Source organism: Typopeltis vanoorti, chromosome 4 (genome assembly GCF_054136105.1).
Source record: "Typopeltis vanoorti isolate ZY-2024b chromosome 4, IOZ_Tvanoo_1.0, whole genome shotgun sequence".
NCBI lineage: Eukaryota > Metazoa > Arthropoda > Arachnida > Uropygi > Thelyphonidae > Typopeltis > Typopeltis vanoorti.
Genome location: NC_143552.1, coordinates 2,216,685 through 2,235,739, shown reverse-complemented (window position 1 = coordinate 2,235,739; position 19,055 = coordinate 2,216,685). Strand labels below are relative to the sequence as shown.

The window sequence follows — 19,055 nt, the reverse complement described above, 5'->3', positions numbered from 1 at the left end:
GTCTCTCTCTCTCTCTCTCTCTCTCTCTCTCTCTCTCTCTCTCTCTCTCTCTCTCTCTCTCTAGCGACGTCTCGAACCGAGAAAATCCTTTCTGGAAGCTGGACTCTCCTCTCTCAAGCAATGTAGATCCAGGCAGCCTCTCTATCTCTCTCTGACGGTGACTCTGGACTGGGCGGCCTCCTCTCTGACAGCAATTCTGGAACCGGGACCCCTTCTGCTTGCTTCAGTTTCTTTTTATTAGGCCTCCTCTGAGACTTCGCATGAAGTTTGGCAACTCCAAAGAATTGGTATGAGTCTTTTATATTGAGTTTCAAGTTCGGCACACCCTTGGTTCTCCTCCGCTTTCTTTCGATTGCAAGTTGCAGGTCATCGGAAAGTTGTTTGAACTCTTTCAGACTGACTTTGGGGATGTTTACACTTAGAGTCTGAGAATTTCTCATACATACAAGTTTCAATAACAATCTTTCTAATGCCACCATGTACAGCCGACCAAAACATTGCCTTTGTTTTGAACACCCTAACATATTCTTATTAAAGCAGTATGTACAGTTAGCTTCAAAAGAGTTATTTACAAAAACATCTAATACAAACTATACCGAGAAACAAACAAACAAAAAAAAATAAATAAAAGAAACAAAGTTTATTTTATTTTTACAATATTCACGTGGGACTTAACCTAAGTAAAAAAATCGATGTAATGAGCTTTGAAATATTTAATATTTAAGCTACAATCGAGGTTTTACACTTTGCTTATAATCGTATTCACTCGACTCGCTGTTTCACTTCCACTGATCCAAATTAATTAATTTACCCGGACTTATCAGAAAATTACTGATTTGACAATTTTAACGAAAAATAAATAAACAACAGCAATACACTTAAAGCGAATTAAAAATAATACAAAATAACGATAAATAAAATATTATGTTTTCAGTTTTAATTAAATTTGTAAGTAAGGGGAATTTACAAGAGATCGACCAAAAATCGACGGGTTGAATACCCCTGTCCTAGAGGATATGTATGATAAAAATAAGCCTTTGGTTATCTATTTCAGTAATATATGATGGTTTATTTATTTTCAGTTACAGTCTACAATTTATTGAACAAAGAATAAAAAAATAAAAAAAAACTAAACCATAGTATATTGACAGATACTCTCAGATACAATTTACTGTCAAACATCATAAATCTTTACATAACATGTGTTGAACCAAACTGACAGCAAAAAAAAAAAAGTGCGGAATATCACTCGTAACATAAGAATGCACAGCTACTCATGACCTTCAAGCCACACACTGAATTGTGTAAGAATATTTATATTAAACATTTTGCAGGTATCTGTTAGATCAGATACGACTGCCCGAGTGTTAAGTGTTAGTGTTAATGGGGGAGGGGGGATTGCTGAATAAACCCGAGCTGCAAGATCAAATATCGAAGAGGTTTATCAGTGATCCGCAAGCTGTATCACTACGGCCGGGTTCTTACCCCAATTTTTTTATACATTTGATTTTCTTGTCAATGTTTATTATTACCTTATTACTCTATTTCTTGATCAGCTTCTTTAGCTTCTAAATGTTACACATTTCGCTTCTGCTAAATGTCTAACATTGGACATTCAATCTCTGCCAAATGTCTAACAAGATATTCCTCATTTCATTTTTCATATTCAATAAATGAAATTTAATTCCGGAAATAAGAAATTTATAACAATAATTACATTATGCTATATTGTAAGAAACAGTATACCTTACATTTTTTAACCCGATTCGAAAATATTAAATGGAAAATTCCAGAAAAAAGCCATTTATATTAATAATTACATCGCAAAATGAAGCCTTGTAGTTCTTTTAGTAACAGACAATTCCGCTAATCCCAAAGGTAGTCCGACAACAGGGCAACTCGCTGCAAAGGTGGTAAAGCTACACGTTGATTGCAGCCTTTTGGATATCAGGAATTGCGCGCCGTTCTGAGTAGTTCTTGGTTATCAGATCGACTGTCGCGATATCACAGTGCTTGGGAATCCTTATTTTACTTATTAATGGCTCCAAAGTGCAATAGAAGTGATGCTAGCAATTCGGATATGCCAAAGAGTAACCGTAAAGTGCTTTCTTTTAAGTGAAAAAGATGAAAGTTCTCGAATTCATAAAATAATAAATAAATAATTAAAAAAAAAAAAAGACGTGTGATGAGGCTGCTAAAATTCCACATTTAGATAGCAGCTTTATTGCAGTATGTTGTTATAATTATTCTATTTTATTATTAGTTATGGTCTTTTGCTGTGCCCAATTTATAAGTTAAATTTATCATGGCTATGTATGTACAGGAAAAAAAAAAAAACATAATATATATTGTGTTCGCTATTATCCGCTGTTTCAGGTATCGGTGGGATGTCTTGAACGTATTCCAGCCGTTAAGGGTGGGAAGGAAACCACGGTATATGGATTTATTATAACTAGCAGGAGAGTACTCCACTACATTCTGTTTCTTAAACTGTTTCGCGGAACTTTGTGGATTTCCCAGCGCATACAGGTATCTGTGACATGTATTAGATGGAGTTTCTGAAAAGAAAAAAAAAAAAAAAAAGAAAGAAACTTCAGTGAATGGGGGGAATAGTAATCTCTATTAAATTGACTTATTTATTGATCAGTCATGTTACTTTAGTATTTGTAATATCATGAACATATTAAAAATTAATATAATATATTATATTTAATATAATAATAATTATATTAAATTCTTATTTTTATTCTAATAATATATTCTATTAAAATATTTTGACGTAACAGTTCATTACCATAATTCCCTTCGGTTTTTTATGAGAAATTTCCAGAGTTCAACAAAAAAAAAAAAAATGATTTGATGCAGGATTCCTCAGTCTCAGAGTTTACGAAATACTATTATTCTAACACTACTTAATATTCCAGTTTCTTACTATGTCACGCGATGCCCTTTAATAATAATGTTGTCTGTGAACTGCACATGCTTTATCTACAGTAGATAAATTTGGTCGATTTATCTACATGTCAGATGATAACCAGGAGAGGAAGAAACGCTGCATCTGCTATCAAGCTAGTCTGGGACTTCAATAGAGGGTCGCCCTTAAGTCGGGAAGGGGATAAACATTTAATAACTTTTTTATTTATTTATTATTTTTATTATTTCTTTAATTATAACGAAATACAAATCGTGGAGTTTTTTTTTTATTAGATATGAGTTATTCACATTTAAAATCCTTTCTGATTTATGGACCACGCTATAGGAGGAGTGAAATATCTAAAGCGGCAGTAGGCCCGGCATATTGCTCGTAAACATCTCTAACGATATATAAAGGAAGTACTAAATTCCACGGGAAGTAAAATGATCAAAACGCTGACCAATTTCTCGATGAATGAATGAAATCAGATTTGCAGGAGCAATATGGAGAAGTAAAGCGACAGACGACCAGTCTTGAAAATATTTTCATCCAACAGTGGATATCGATTATATCACAATAAATATTATTGATAACGACATCCCCCAAATTATATATGTGTATATATATGGGGAAAATAAAAGAAAAACTAACTTGTGAAAATACATAAAATGAAACACTGACTTATCCGTTTCTTTCTTCTTGTGTGTTCAAATTTGGCAGCAGACTGTTCAACTCAAGAAGGTAAAGAGTTTGGATTAGATATAAAACAAACAAAAAAAAAAAAACACCAAATTTATTAAAATCTCAAAAGAAGACAGATCCGAGGCAGAAATATTCATAAACAATATGAAAATTGAACATACAACAGAATACAAATATTTAGGCACCTACTTTACTGCAGATGGAAAGCAAGATAAAGAAATAAAAATAAGAACAGCCATAGCTAAAGATGCCCTCTTTACTATGGCAGCAGACTACCATAGCATAGTTGGAAAAATAAAGATCTGCTCAGAAGGTCTGTGGGTATAGAGACAAAGAAAAGAATCATGAGAACATTAGTGTGGCCAGTTTTCATATATGAAAGTGAGATCTGGATATTCAAGAAGAGAGTAAGACAACAGACAACGGCCTTTGAAATGGGGTGCTATAGGAGAGCTCTGAAAACCTCATGGACAGAACATGTGACCAATACAAATGTCCCACAGAGAATAAAACACAGAGAGTCTTATTACAGGAAAAGATCGAGAGAAAGATGAGATTGTACTGAGAGGTTCAACAGGACACTAACAGCTTAAGAAGGAAATTTATGGGAAGAGGATCAAGAGGTTAAAATGAAAAAAAGGACACGGTTTGATGATATAAGATCATGGATAGGATCACATGGCCATGCAGAAACAAAAGGAAAGTCACCAATAGGCAGAACTGGAAGGACGTGGTGCTGCATCCTCTCACTGAGGAAGTGGGAGGGTGCAGCACTTCTACATGAAGAAGAAGAAGATAATGCATTTGAAAAAAAAAAAAAAAAAGAAGTATTTCATTGAAAGTATGGCAATATTTGCCACGTAACAAAGACCTTCAATCGAACTGAAATTAAATACTCTTTATTAATAAAAGTTTTCACAAAATTTCTGTTCATTTACTATACTAATAGCTGCTTTATTAATAGCCAAGAGATAAAAGTATATCAAAAAAAGGAAAAAGAGGGAGAGAGAGAGAGAGAGAGAGAAATTGGTGTTTATTTTAATACCAAGAAACTTATGGTGAAGTTTTTCAAAAGAATCGAGAGATTTAAACCACACAGTGTGTCAGTAATACAGTTGGAAGAACAACAGAATGTGAGCCTGTGGATTGAAAAAAAAAAAAAAAAACGAGTTCGATTTTCGTTGTGTTTGGACTCCATCACAGAAGTGTCACAGGGAAGAATATCAATATCTGGATAAAATACATGTCATTAAATTTGAGCATCTGCGTATAATAAAATTTTCAAATAAATATTGTATTTTAAAATTACCTTTTAATTTTTATTAATCAAAAAAAAAAATCAGCTAACGCCTTTTTATTCCCGTATATACGGGAGTAGTTTTTATTAATCATGATTGAATAATTAGGAATAGTTATAAGTATATTATTGAAAGCATCAATTTGCACTTTTTTTGTGACAATAAGTTCCTTCCCTTCCCCCAAAAAATGGACTTATATTTCTAATCGATATTTGTGCATTTAATGGTCGACAAGCGAATGCACCTTAATAAAAAAATAAAAATAAAAATAAAATAAATAAATAAATAAATAATAAAATAAAATAAAATAAAACTTGCTAAAATACAAAGGTAAAATCATTTTTATGGTATGTACAAATTTCCCATTTAGACGCAAGCCGTTAACGGGGCGTGAAAAATTAGTAAGGGATCCCGACTGGCATATATTCTGTTTCTTTCACAGCTGAATAAGTATCACGTAATTTGGATGAATATAGTTATTGTAGTTAATAAATAATTAAACGCCTGATAATGTTGGCCACTGCGTCTCGTATTAACCTGTTCGTGTGTACCATTCGTAATTACGTTCCTCCGTGGGTTATATTTTGATTTTAATAAGTTGCTTGAGGATGCAAAAACTGAAGTTAAACAAATTTACTGCAAGCTGAATTGCAGCACTAAAATAGAAGTGCTTGTTGAAATACATAGCCCCCCCCCTTATCCTCTGTCAACCCAGGTCGGAAGATATTAAATGGAAAATTCCGGAAATAAAGAATGTATAATTACATCCTCAAAGTGGATATTAGATCCAACATTATTTCAAAGCCAAATGTTTGTAGATACTATGACAGTTTCGTAAGTTGACCTGAGAGCTTACGAGAATACAGTCAAGAGAATAAGCGAGTTCGCTTAGCTACAAAGTCAAGTAGGTAGTGCAACCGGAGAGTGTATTCTAGTAAGATCCTAGGTCAGCTAACGAAATTTCCTACTATCTACAAACATTCGGCTATGAAATAATGTTGGATCTAATATCCGCTTTGCGATCTAATTTTACATCACCAAAATGAAGCTGTATGGCTCTTCCTTTTAGTAACAGACAATTCCACTGGTCTCAGAAGTAGTTCAACACCAGGGCAACTCATTGCAAAGATGGGGAAAGCTACATACTTGTTGAGGTTGCTAAAATTCCATTCACATTCAGATAACTTTATTACAGTATGTTGTTATAATTGTTCTATTTTATTATTAGTTATCGTTAATCACTTATTGTGTCTAATTTATAAATTTAACTTTACCGTAGTATGTATGTATAGGAAAACACATAGTATGTATGGGGTTCGCTACTATCCGCGGTTTCAGATATCTGCGGGGGGTTCTTATAACGTATCCCCCACGGCTAAGGTGGGAGTACGGTACATACACGTTGCTTCACTGAGTTATTGGCTTCGCCCATCCAGTCAGTAACGTTGAACGTTATCTTAATAAAACAATACGAATGGAAGGAGTTTTCCATTCTAGAAGTTCAAAACTGTATTTTGAATTTCTACAATTACGTACACACGCCCTGTTTTTAACTTATCCCTGTGGTTGCTCGTAGTATGACTTGTTTAAAAATAAAAAATAAAAAATAAATAAAATATCGATCCATATTTGTAATAAGCATAATATATCTATGTACTTGTGTATTCCAAAAATAATTCCACAATTTATTTCGTATCGTGTAGATTTTTATGGGCGACTAATAATAATTTGTGAATTCAACGTATCTCATCATTGGCCTGTGGAGTAAGATAGGCTGAGATTCAGCAGATAGTAGGAGAGGAAATAAAGATAGAGTGAATAGTAGTAGAGTAGGTAAAAGAGGTCTCAGCTGACATGTTTTAGCTGTTGGCCCTCCCCCAGGGGTGCTTCTAAAACGGTCGTTTATTTTTCACTTTTAAAAAGGAAAAATCCTGAAAAGGAAAAAAAAAAAGGAGAGACTAAGCAAATTTAACAAGTGTAAATATATCTAAAGACTATGTGGAAGACAATTCCAGAGAGGAATGAGTTTGCCGAGCAAACCCAGAACAGTATGACCAGGAAAAAGAAGGGAAATGACCTGGCCCGGAAGACCCCACCCTGAAAAGGGCTTGGAACCACCTCGGTGTTGGCCTTCGCAGTCCGGGTTTGTTCAGGTCAACCCCGACCTAGGGACAGAAGCCTGAGACTGGGAATAGAGAACTAGATAGAGATCTATCTAGATCTATGGTCTCTGTTTTTAATTCCCCCATTACTAAAATGTACGGGTAGTTATGTTTTGAAATAAGTTTCAACTCGCAAGAAAAATAAAATGTTTACCTGTAAATAAATATTTATGATCACAGTAAGCAAGAAATTCATCAGCTTTTCAAAGTTTGGAAATTCATATCCATATTGTCAAAATGAAAAGAAAGAAAGAAAGTTAGAAAGAAAGAAAAATTGTATAGAAAAATAAAATGTTTACATTCAAATAACTATTTATGATCACAGCAAGCAAGAAATTCATCAGCTTTTCAAAGTTTGGAAATTCATACCCATTTTGTTTTCATCATTTGGTATCATTTAAATGAAGAACGGGTATGGGTATTAAGTTTGTTAATCATTTTGATTTTTCTCTTCCAAAGGCGAGTATTATCTGATATATACATGTTGATTCATTTGTTATCTGCATGCTACGATACCATTTTTATTTTCTACAATAAACTTTTTAAACTTTTTAAGAGTTTAAGTAACGTGATTGGCTAAAATATCAGCTGTTTGTCTCTGTAAAAGAATCAAATTCTAACAGTCGTATTGTTTGAATTTGGTACGACTGTTTTTTTCTAGTCTGGTGAAGGTACAGATGTACTAACAAAATTGTCACTTTTCAGTTCATTTGTACTTTATTCACCAAACTACAACTATGTGTTGTCAAGTTTTGAAAGAAAAAAAAAAAAAAAAGAACAAAAGTTTCGACTGCCAGTGATATGTTTTTAAACTTTTATCATTTCTTTTAGTCATGTCACCTCCAACTAATGCTAAATGCTTCCCCACCCCATATTCTAACCCCATCATCCCTCTCTTCTCCAGCAGATGTCTGCTCAGGCTAGCGGAGATGAGCGAGCTTATCATTTGCGGATATGTTTTAGTGATGTTACCTCCAACTGATACTGATAACTTTGGAGGGGAAAAAAAATAGCATTAGGTTGTGGAAGTGAAAGGGTAGTCAAGAGGGTGACAGAGATCTTCCCTGCAATACCCCCCCTATCCTCCAGAAGCTGAGCAGACAGCTCAGCCTCGTGGAGATGAGTGAGCTCATCATTTTCGGATATCTTTTAGTGATGTCACCTCCAACTGATACTGATAACTTTTTAGGAAAACAAAATTAAAAAATGCGTTTTTTATGATAATTTTTTAGGAAAAAAAACGCTTTTTTTAATGATAACTTTTTAGGGAAAAAAAATAAAAAAAGTCGTTTTTTTATTAATTTTATTTTGTTATTTTTATTTTTATATTTTTATTTATTATTATTATTTTTTTATTAATTGCAACCGGGCATTGCTTATAATGGAATAATGGACATTCATATTTTAATGTTTATTAAACTAAAATAAGCGTTCACTTACTTAAAGTGACTTTTCTTGAAACTAAACAGTTCCTGATTTCTTTTACTTGGACCTAGAAACAGCCATTAGAAGCGCATTCTTGCGATGTCATCTACTTGAAAGATATCGGAAGAATGAGCTTCTAATAACGTGCCATGTCATCTCGTAATTCGATGTAACACCATTTAATGTAACTGAAACTGATATTATCATTCATTATAATCAGCGAGAAATATATTACTTTGATTATTATGATGGCGTGTTGGAGAATACGAAAGGACAATTATTCATCCACTCATTCGTTTGTAAAAAAATTAAAAAAAAATAACTTTTACGTTTAATTTATGAAATAATGAAGGATTTTTAATATACATGTTTTTTTTTCGAAATTGAAGCTTTCTAGGCTCTCTCTCTTTCTCTCTCAATTTTTTTTTTTTTTTTTTTTTTTTTTTCCCCTCCCGAGATTAGGTTAAATTCCTTTAAGCCCAACTAACTTGATAAGCAGTCAGGTCTCCACTCCACGATGTTCTCATTAGCATTAGCTGAGTTCAGGGTAATTGCAGCATATGGTTGGCTTTTTTTTTATTTTTTTATTTTTTTAATAACACAAACATGTGCGGTCGGTGAAAAGCCTAAAGCAGCAAGAGAAATGACTTCAGCGATCGTATTTACTAAATCTGTTAACTTGATTCAGTTAAGTTTGTTAACAGAATTGTTAAAACTATTTAGATCTTTTTTTTTTTTGCCCGTAGTATTTCAAGCATTTGAAAAATAAAATTTATATGTATAGAGGTATAGAAGGACTTTTTACCCATTGGAGACATTTATTCAGTATGCTGAAATTTTCCAAATATGATCAAACATTAACGCAAAAGAAAAAAAAAATCCTACACTTAATATTCATAATATAATTTTATGTTGTTCTCATAGATGGCAGCACGAATGATCACCCGTGGATATTTGAACAATTTATTAACCTTTATACAATTAGAATATTTTTAAATAGTGCAAGCTGAGTCAACTTCAATACCTAGGACTATTTTCATAATTAAAATGTCGAAACTTCCGAAGTTTCTACGTACATTCAATCTTGAAATAATGTGCTATCTTTAATGTCCTTATTGCTATACAATTCGTTTTGTGTATACAGAGCGATCAATATTTGAAAAATACGTAGAATGCGCCTGCAGTCTTTCTTCGCGTGCCTCATCACTCCTTTTACAAATGTATTTTAAATTCTTCTTTATTTATTCGAAGAAAAGGTAACTTTTCGGAAACATTCGGAAACTTCGGTAAAAATTCGGAAACATTCCAAAATAATAATAATCCTTAATCTGCCATAACAACCTTGTGGACCAAGAATTTATTTCTCGTGCATATTTGTTGTACATCAAAAACAATACGAAACAAGTATCGATAGTATTTGCTAAAGTACTTAGTACAGCGCCGCTGCTTTACCCTCAAAGTATACATATACCGCCACCACCTTGAATTAAGTGTGTGGTTTTTGTTTTGTTTTTTAAGATGAAAAGAAAATACGAAATCTTTCATATTGTTTTATTTTATAATACAGAATAACAAATGCCTGTATTGCTCATGCCCAATACAGTCATTTCTTATTCCTCTTTATGAATACGAAAAATATCCTCGAAAAAGCTTTTTCAAAAGTTCTAATCATTTCCTTCATTTCTGTGGTAAACACAAAATAATTTCTACTTATTCGAGTTCTCTACTATCTTTTACGGACGATGTACTTCTAGAATACATATTTCTATAGTATTTCGTCGTCATCTTTTCAACATTAGCCTCTGATTCCGTCTGTTTATCCTGTCGAAGAAACTTTGTCAAAATTATAAGTTTATTGACAAAATTTCTTTAATACTGTATATTTTTTCTTTTAAATTCAAAGGAAAGTGGATTTTCAATGATCTACTGGAGTCCACTGAAAGAAAGAAAGAAACAAAAGAGGGAATTGTACTTTTGGATATTCAGCTTGGAATTAAGTTTAATATCCACATGACAACTTCTCCGAGGTATTATCTTGTTAGGGAAAAAAATAAAATAAAATCAAGCAATATATTTTACTATGAAGTTGAAATAATTCTGGAAATGCTTAATTTATAATACTGCAAGTTATTGTCGTACTATAATTTAATTCGTAGTACGGTATTTACGAATCATAGAGGGCGCTTTATTGTATGTTTTTCTCTACATCTGTACGAATATCAAGAAATCCCAAATAATTCAACAGGTCGTATTAATTGCAATTGTATTTTATATTTCCGTTGATTATATGGGATAATATTATGATCTCTCTTTAAGTCAGTGTACTTTTGTTTCTTCACGAAGATATTTACTGATTGAATTCTTCTTTGTCTTCGATGTGAGAGAAAATGCAAAATCAACAAGGTCCACATTTAATGGAGAAATAGTTCTTTTTTTAGAGAACTCAAACAGCATTTCGTTATTAATAACACCATACTAAGGGATGGTGTCATTATTTTATAATACTACTTTATTTGGATTCACAATCTCTGAGATACATTTTATATCTGAGAAGTGCGTTTGCATAATAAAATTTTCTGATTTGTTGAGCTTACAAAATGGAAACAATCATTAGGTTATAACATAAATTGGAAGCCAAATGGCTATTTTTCTAGCATCCTTAATAATCATTAGGTTATTATAATGATATTTCTTTTCTGATTAATTATTATTTGCTTCCTGCCTTTTCTTGTTTCACCTCTTGGAGCAGCCCTTTATTATATTTAACCAAAACCATCTTGGCCTACACGATAAGTCTCTTGATACCAACTTTGACCCGGTCGGGCGACAGGTGCAAGCTGGGGGGATCTTTTCTGCCGCATTCTTTCACTTACTGCTGTAAAAATAATCATAATTCAGATCTCTTTAATATATAAGGATTTAAGTATCTTAAGACAGGATTGAGGTATATATGACTATGATTATTACATGATTTAGGATAACTGTAATCAAACTGGTAAATAGAAACTATATTAAATTACAAAACATATTTCAGCACAATTTTTTGCAATTTAATTGTGTAGACTGTGAAAATCCTAATTGGAATCCTTTTCGGGTGATAAGAGGAAGTGAATGGTGGCCTTCTTGGTCAAGTAGGTAGCTTATCCGCCTTCCAAACATTGGAGAGCGGATAAGTTATGAAATAGGCTGCGGTTTGAATTTCTCTGTGGACATGAAATAGAAAATAGGAAAAAAAATCTTAGTCCAGTCACGCTACGAATATACCATTTTCTTGTCAAAGTAGTTAACTATTTATTCCACAAGAATTAAAAACATTCTTCATGTGCGTCGTTACCAAATGGGTTTCGAAAATCTAAACACACTTAACATGCACACAAGCTACTCTTGCACTGAATTCTCTCCAGTATAGAAAGGAGAAAGTTACCTGCATATCTGCAGAAGACGCACTCTGAAATCAGCAAGACCAGTGCCACACACACGAGCAGTTTCTGTAAGAAAAATAATTTAATATGACTTTACGTGTTCAAATTGTTGCGAAAAATTTGAACAAAAATTATCGTGAAGCAAAATTTGAATCAAACTATTCTAACTAAATAAACAGATAGCCATTAAAAGTTTGTTTTCTCAGTTCAGTGTGGTAGAAATTAATAATAACAAACACAAATTATAGAAGAGCTCAGTATATCAGGTTACGCATAAAAAGTCGAAATTTCATTGCACTCTATGATTTGTTTGCTTTCTTAAGACAAGTTTTAGTCTGATAATTTCAAGGAGAGATTTCTTGAGTAAATTTAAGCAAAATGTTTGTATCAACATTTATCGGATTTCCGACCGTTGAGGTTCATTTCACGATTAGGTCTTAGTAAGTGGAATGGGACTGCAACTCTTACTAACTTTGCACTATCTTTGCGTAAGTGCGTAGTTCAATTCTTAAAGCGTGATCGGAGCGTGTAAAATACTAGAATTTCGTTGTGGTTAGGTTATTTTTGATTTACGAGAGGAGAAACACAGGCTATGAGGATAATGTATTATTGTCTGTTAATTGCGTCTGTTCTTATGGCGAGTTTGTCTGTTTTGCTGGAGGAAATAAACCCTGCCATCTCCTTAAGACAACGGTTAACTCACCTACAAGTGAAAAGTCCTGATATAGGTTATTGGAGTCCTAGCGGGATTCGAACCCATTCCTTTCCACTCATGGAGCATAATCGAAACCGACATCTACATTTCGTTGTCAGTTATTCAGTTAACCGAATTTAACTGAGCGCTTTTTACAGAAAACATTATAGCTACCTTTTTCAAACTCGGTGTCTGAAAAGTAAGCAGAAATATTTTCGGAAAAGTTAGCCGATATTTATTTCGTTTACGCTAGCTAACATTCAGTGCAGAGAGCTGCTTTTTATGAATTCATACCGACTCCGATTTATCAAATATATACCTGATCAGTGTTTTTTACTGATGAATCCCGACGTCTGTTGGAAAATTAACGCGCTCAGGGTAATTGGGAAACAAGTATTCCTCGAATATCTGCATGCCTTGGACTTTCAAAAATAACTGAAAAGGATGTTTGCCAATTTATTTGATCCCAATGTATTCTATGATCATTTCAGGGAGAAATATAGTTTAGTTTATTGCAAAATGAGCTTCCGACTGTCTTCAGCGTGTTTCTTTGTTGATGCGACTTCCCAATTGTTTCATATTATTTAAACCCATCGTTACATGGTCGAGTTCCATATCGCCAGCTGTACTCCCGATCTTAATCGTTTTTCTTGCCACGTCTAGGATCATACAAAAATGTCGATGTGCGTTCAAAAGGTTAGCGATAGGGATGCACTGCATCGGAGAATTTTGGAAGCTACGGACTACATTCGAAATCAGCAACCAACAACAGAATGAACAAGCATTATTAGGATTCATGGAAATGTCTGTCCAAGTAGAAGGCAAATATTTGCGTAACTGCTATTGATGTCAATTTTAAGTAATTCATTTTCCAATTTAAGAGAGTAAATTTTAATACATAAAAATATTTTGCAACTTCAAATTGTAAAATAACAGAGTAAAGTTTTTTCCTACTGGCTTCCTGCAAGTCCGGTTAGAAATAATCACATGTTGATATAAACTTAATTTCTTAAACTCACTCAAGGAATCAACTGAAGTATAGCGAATCAACTGAAGTATACTTTGGCAGATTTTAAGATTTGGCAAAACGGTCAAGAAAAAAAATGGAACTGAAAGATAATTTTCTGGATCAGATACGTCAAATTGTAAATATAATAGAAGGTACAGGCACCAGCTTAAGAATGTCCACAGTAGAAGGAAACATTAACTTACCACTAATGTCCTCATGATCGAAATCAGCTGAAGCTATGATAATCTGTAAAGGAACATTGGCTTTTCAATCCTTCCGTGGAGCTTTTATAGGAAAATTGCCCTGTGCATATTGCATCACAGGATTCTCTCCTCTCACTTATTACTAGTATTCAATTGTACAGTTACATCTAGAATTCAAAAATTGATAGCTGAGTCAGCAGAAAGTTCATGAAAATAGGAAATACCTTATCATGTTGACGGATCAGATCTTGTAATCAACACTTTCTCTTCCTTAAACAATGGGTTATTCATCTCCTAAACAACTTGTTATTCATTCTTCTTCAAGTAAACAAAGTCATAGACATCATTTGGAGAAAGGGGTCGAGCTAAAACTAAATTTTGATAAACACCCATCCGTTTACTTGCGTTTCGGCCACAGAAGTACTTTTCTTACTTTATTCTATCTTTTATTAACCACGGATTTTATTAAGCACGGATAGTGATTTGATATAAATAATTCATTAACACCATTATAAATGAGAATTATAGGAAAACAATGGAATAGTTTTCGATTTTATGACCGCATTAATATATCTCAATAGACATTGAAAATAAATCCTTTTTAAATCATGCGATCAAGATGGTGCTAGGAAGTTCCCGGTATAATAATAAAAATTCAGTGCGCCAAAGACTTTTTTCTTTTTTCTAAAAATCTTTTTAGATTTACAGATCTAAAAACGATTTGTACGTACAAATAAAGAAGAAAATGGAAATTGCATAATACTAGCGAGTAATGTCTGCAAATATTTCCCAGCAAGCATATTCTATTAAACATATGCTTTTAATTTACACTCATGAGCCAAAATAGTATGACCACCCAGCCTATTTTTTGATCAACCAGACAGCACGGTTGGCCGGGAAAATGTTGGTAGCGGTGGTATCTTCGCATGGAGATTGCTTTCTTGCACATCACTGGGTTCTGTAATCTCTACTGAACACATTTTGACCACTAATTCTTATCTGAGGATTGCATAGGACCAAGTATTGCTCTACTTGGTGATAATATGATCCGATGGATCTGAACTCTTCTAGCAAGATAACGCTCCGTGTCACAAGATTCTCTCTGTGCGACCATGGTTTGAATTGCATATATAAGCATTCAGTCTACTTTCGTGGATGCCTAATTCTCATTATTTGAATCCCATTGAACCTTTGTAGGCTCTTAAAACGGAACATAGCATTCGCCGGTCAATTAACGCAAGTGGCTCGCTCAGTATTCTCGGGGACGGTATTCTGTTTAGTTGGTCCAGAATACGTCAGGACACCGTCTGTGCTCAAGTGGAGTTAATGACATGACAAGTGTAAGCAGTTATTTTGGCAAAAGGAGATTCAACACGCTACGAGGTAGGTGGTCATAATGCTTTGGTTCATGAGTGCACTTTGTATATACGTGAATAGATCATAGAGTGTAATTAATGAATTGGACGAAGGATATTGTTGGATTGTACAGTTTAAAAACTGAGTACTGCAATCCATGTACCGTATTTTGCATTCAAAATAAAAGTCTTGTAAGCTATGGTCAAAGATTCACTGTTATAACATTCTTCCTTCTATAGTAGCAACCCCTTCCCCTCCCCAATTCGCTACCGATTACTTCTCTTTCGCTCGGAAGCTTCAACAGTTTGACCTCTTACGAGGTCAATAAATTACATCAAATAAATCAAAAATTAAATTTAATTAATTAATTAAATCGTATAAATTAAAGATGCCAAGAAATTGTATTCTTGGTTCCATCCTTTAGACAAGTGTATACGTGAAGTTACTTCACGCGCAAAGAAAGTTTATGCGTGAAGTAACTTTACGACCGGGCTACTTGCATATAGAGAGTAATCGCTTCACATCAATTACCTTAGTATCCCATAATGCAATTCACATATCCTTACGGACGTGTATAATGCTATGCATTACGGGAAGGGCCACTACGCAGACCGGTTTCGACCTTTATTGAATTGCGTTTAAGTTCGGGGGTACCTCTACTCATCAATGGGTTCTAACATACTGAGTGATGTATAAGATCACTGATTTGCTCTAATGGATCACTACTAAACTCATTACAACCAGACCTGAATCACTCCAAGACAGGAAACTAGTGGTGGTTCAACCCAGTGACAGGCAAAGGTCCACCACCGAATAGAACCTTTCTACGCAAACGCAATGACACGCATTAATAAATGTCATCAGTGGGCGTCAGACCCAGAAGTGATACCAAGGTTGAAGCAATGGAGAAGTCATATTTCCATATACAAGTAGTAAAAAGGTGTCACACCTTATTACTAAAATACTTTGGATTAGAGACCTCAGTAAAGGTCAAAACCAGTCTGAGTAGTAGCCCTTCCCATAATGCATAGCATCATATATGTCTGTAAGGATATTTGCGTTGAATTATGGGATACTAAGGTTATTGATATGAAGTGATTAGTCTCTATATACAAGTATACAAGTAGCCCAGCCGTAATGATACTTCACGCGCAATATTTGGGTTTAAAACTAAGAATATAATTTCTTGGCATCTTTAATAAATGTCATCAGTGGGCGTCAGACCCAGAAGTGATACCAAGGTTGAAGCAATGGAGAAGTCATATTTCCATATACAAGTAGTAAAAAGGTGTCACACCTTATTACTAAAATACTTTGGATTAGAGACCTCAGTAAAGGTCAAAACCAGTCTGAGTAGTAGCCCTTCCCATAATGCATAGCATCATATATGTCTGTAAGGATATTTGCGTTGAATTATGGGATACTAAGGTTATTGATATGAAGTGATTAGTCTCTATATACAAGTAGCCCAGCCGTAATGATACTTCACGCGCAATATTTGGGTTTAAAACTAAGAATATAATTTCTTGGCATCTTTAATTTATAGCATAACCAAGTGAAAAAAACTTTCAAGAAATTTAACCTCTTTGTGAAAGACAAAATTGTCTCAGAGGTTCACTTTCACATCTTGTAACGAATTATGCAAATTAAATCATCGGTGTAAGATTCAAACCACTTCTTACACAGCAGACCTTTTCTTATATAAAGATATATATTATCTTACTTATGTGATTTGGGAAAGTGAATATTAAACACTGTTTGTTCTCTTTGAGTTCAGTAGGTTTATTATTATTATTTATTTATTTTTGATGGCCCCATCCATTGTCAGTGGCTGCCTTTAAAAATCTGGAAACAATCTTGTACTTGGAAACGTTGGATTAAGACAGAGAGAGAGAGAGAGAGAGAGAGAGAGAGAGAGAGAGAGAGAGAGAGAGAGAGAGCGAGATCGCTGTAGTGGTGTTTGAAAGAAGATAAGGCTTCGGTATACAAACCCTTATTTCGTAAGGAATATTAACTTCAAGGATTGTTTATAGAAGTCAACATACATGAAAAGGTATTACCTATGACGAAGCGTTTCTTTATTTTTTTTTTAAGGTTCACTCATCCCGTCCTTGGTTTCTATTATCAACTTTCTATTGTTTTGTGTTGTTTTCTGCCTTACACATTTATTTGGAGTAAAGCGTTTTAATAAAGACCATATGCAATTGCCCAGCTTATAAAAAGCTGTTGTTGCTTTGATTTGAAAGTTTAGCTTAAAAAATGTAAAATGGAAAAAAATGTAAGCTGTTTGGTTGCAGAAACCTGAGTATGAACGATATCCTTCTAAATATCGTCCAATCTAGAACGATATAATTATAAAAGTTTTTAAATTGAACACAAATCACTCTTGCGTACACAGATGAACAGGATATGTTGGTGTCACCCTAGTTGTCAAAGCAATTAAGTTTCTATGGTTAGTACAGTAGTCCTTCTCCTTTCTAGGTACGTTATTGAGTCCTGTTAAAATAACTTGACACTGTTTAATGTTCTGCGAATTAAATGAACATTCAACAAGCCATAGAGACTGCAACCTCGAGCTTTTTTTTTTTCATGGCCGATACTGAAAGCAGGTAAAATACTTAGGGCATAATTTCATATCCGAGGTGTAATACTGCCTGTCTGTCTTAAATACCACGTGGATTGCAGACACCGGCATAACTGGAATCACTAATATGAAATTGTTCTTTGTCTCTGCTTTTGATATCTCCACAAGTGTCACCGCAGTTGTGGTCTGTTAATATAATAGTTGTAGTGATATGTCATGTTTTTCTTTATTTTTTTCCAATTCATACCTTCAATCTTAATGACTTTATACTTGCTGGTTTGTTTTGTTTCTCTTCCGAAGATGCATTTATTGAAGTTTCCAAATACCAAATTTATCTTTTAAAAAATTCACTTTTTTTTTAAACGTATTTTTTTCTTTCAAGTGTTCTATGGAAAGTTGCAGACAAGTAATTTACGAAATAATGAAATTATATGCCCTACATCGTTCATAGAAATATTGCGCCGTATTGATCATATCTGTAGTGATTGCACTGATCTCTTGGAACTTTTCTAAGTATTGGAGATCATATTATCCCCTCATCTCCAGGTTTGTTTTCGATGATGTAAAATGCCAAGTGGTCGAAAGCTATTTTTACAATGAAAAGTTACGCCACATTGGTCTTAAGTCAATTAAACAAACGAAACATCTTTCTCCAAAAGGGCCAGCACGCGGGGATTTCTTTTTAATCCTTTTATCCCTTTCTTCTGAAATCAATAATTTTTGAGTCATTGTTTTTATTATTTATTCTAGCTTTGCCTCATATATTTCATCTTATTCATTGTTTCTATATTTCATGTTATGATTTCAAATCTAATAAATTCAAGTATTTTTAAATTTTTATACTTTTATATATTAAGTATAATTTCATGACCACCTTGTTTGGGGAATTTATGTTTATTAACCTGTTTTAAACGTCGCTTACCATTTTGATCTATAAAGGGAGCTTCATCCCAGTTATATTTTCATTATCCAACTTTGCAGTGAGATGGAATCCTTTCAGGATTCTATCGGGTATTTTTATTGTGATGCGTGATCCAGTAGAGATGATTTTGGTAGAATATATCCATTCCTTCTGTTCATTTGGACAACCAGTGACGAAATTCATTGCTCACTGCAAGACCACTACCTGCTTATCAGAGGTCTGCAGTGACAATAAAAAAATTTCATATGTGTGCGCGTGCGCACAGGATTTCCTGATTACCTTATCCTTAGTCCACTACGATAATGGATGTACGATAGGCTTATAACTTTTAGTGATTATAAGCCTTTGTAAGCAAATAAAATGA

General features: G+C 33.7%; 1 long non-coding RNA gene across 1 annotated transcript; it reads right to left on the bottom strand.

Moving 5' to 3' along the window:
- Window positions 1-10,954: 10,954 nt before the first annotated feature.
- Window positions 10,955-13,982, bottom strand: LOC150107073 (uncharacterized). Its single transcript, XR_016548175.1, has 3 exons — window positions 13,830-13,982; window positions 11,926-11,989; window positions 10,955-11,376 (listed from the first exon to the last, which is right to left on the bottom strand). It is a non-coding gene; the product is annotated as an uncharacterized LOC150107073 (long non-coding RNA).
- Between the last annotated feature and the right edge of the window lie 5,073 nt (window positions 13,983-19,055).